The sequence below is a fragment of the Grus americana genome, chromosome 14, assembly GCF_028858705.1.
Source record: "Grus americana isolate bGruAme1 chromosome 14, bGruAme1.mat, whole genome shotgun sequence".
In the NCBI taxonomy this organism is placed as follows: Eukaryota; Metazoa; Chordata; class Aves; order Gruiformes; family Gruidae; genus Grus; species Grus americana.
Genome location: NC_072865.1, coordinates 12,239,043 through 12,241,146, shown reverse-complemented (window position 1 = coordinate 12,241,146; position 2,104 = coordinate 12,239,043).

Genomic DNA, 2,104 nt, shown 5'->3' with positions numbered 1-2,104 from the left:
AGCCGCCCGGCGGGGCCGGGTCTCAGCTTCGGAGCAGCCAATCGCTTCATCCGCCCCTCCCTTCTGTGCACGGCAGCGCCGAGCACCGGCACGGCACGGCACGGCACCGAGAGATCATCTGGAGGTGTCCTCGCCGGCAGCACGGGTGGAAAGTTTGTCCCCATTAACCCCCATCCGTGTGCAGCCCTGCAGCACCCACATCCCTCCACCCCCCGCTTGCACGGCTGAGGGTGTCCCGGGGTGCACCCCCCCGCCCCGTGCATCTCCCACAGGTGCTACCCCACACTGGGTGTGCGTGTCCCACCCTGGTGCTGCCCTACACAGGGGGTGCGTCTCCCCCAGGTGCTGCTCCATCGCCAGCACTGGCAGCACCCGGAGATCCCCCCATTGAGGATGGGGGTCCAGAGCAGGCCACCTCCACCTGCCCTCAGGGGTTGTTGGTTTGGGCAACTTCACTTTGGGCAAAGAGCCAGAACCAAGCCCCCACCCAAAGGCACACCCACTGAGCAAGCACAGTGCTCCTATACCCCCTCACTCCCTGCTTCACCCGTGCTGCCCCTTGCTCCCCCACCCTACCCAAACCCCTTCATGTCTGCTCCCTCCCGGTGTCCCTCACGTGCCCGGCCCCTGCCTGGCCATGGTGCTCATGCCACCGTCACTGTCCCTCCCTAACAAAGACCTCAGGGGACACCTGGGCCTGGGACGCTTGTGGGATGTGCGAGGGAGCGTCCCACGCGTGGAGAGCGTGTGGTAGCAGGGGCAGTGACTCCTGGCACCAATTTCTCCTGGCCTCAGGACTGCAGGTGAGCCCTCTTCTGGGGACAGCAGGCTGTGACAGAAATGTGGTTCAGTTTCACACGTACCCAATTATCACTTGGGAAAGCAATAATTGAAATATTAGACGTGCATTAACAACTGGCCTCCAGGGCTTCCTCATGTGGGGCACTCGTAGCCCAGGGCAGATCGGAGGCAGCGACCCCCCTCTTGCACCCCCCGTGCCAGCCCTGCCCTGCTCTGCTCTCCCCAGGCAGCTCGTGCCCAGACGCTGCTCCCTGCCTGGCCCGCGTTCACTGCTCCCTCCCTCCTGGATCGAGCCCCATTTTCTCTCGTAACGCGGGGTCACCTCTGGGGCTGTGGTCGAGGCACAGGGTGCTACTCACAGGCCAAAGGCGCTGCCTGCCGGGCTCCAGCTGCTTTGTGGCTGGGACTTGCAAAGCAGACAAATGAGAGCGGGCTCAGGCAGTGACAGCTTCCAGGGCAGGCGCTAATGCCCCCGCTGCTGCTTGCTGGGGTGCAGATGGGTGCTCTCTGCACACCCCAGGGCAATGGGAGCCCATCAGGATCCCACATGGTGTCTGCTGCCCCTGAACAGCATGGGCTGGAGAGGCTTCCTTGGCTCCGAGAGATAGCACTGAGTCCTGCCTCAGTTTCCCCATCTTTGCCATGCAGGTAGTTGTGGGGAACAGTTAGTCACTGTCCTTAAAATGCTTTGAAAATTAAAAGACTCCTGCTGTTATGTTGCTGTTGTTAATAATAATAATAATAATAATATCATCCTCCAGGCTTTATCACTGAAACTGCTGCTGGAGATGGAAGTTTCTTATAGCCACAAATGGTTGAGCTTGATTTAGTTTATATGAGTGAAATCATTATAAATACAATTGGTTCATTTACTGCTGCACTAAAGCAGACAGGAGTAATTACCAGTGCAATATTGCCATCTCCACCTCAGGCCCCAGCCCCTTCCATGCCAGCATAAAGCTCTCGGAGCTGGGGCTGCTGCTGACAGGAGACCTGCCCCAAGCACCCGGCACCCTGGCAAACCCATGCAAGGGGCCACATACGTCTCTCCCGCCTCACGGAGAAACCCAGGGATGGCTTTTTTGGGTAACAAGCTGGGCAGGCTCGGCACCCGGTGGTGGTGGTGCTGATGGCAGAGATGGCATTCCATCCACCTGATGGGAGACACCAGGACAGAAGGGTTTCAGAGAGGACCAGGACAGGCAGCAGCAGAGCTGGCCCATGGTACAGCAATAGTAAGATGTCCCCTTGGAGGAACCCTGCTGACTCAGCTCTTGCAGAGGTGCCCTGTGGCTTGCTGGCC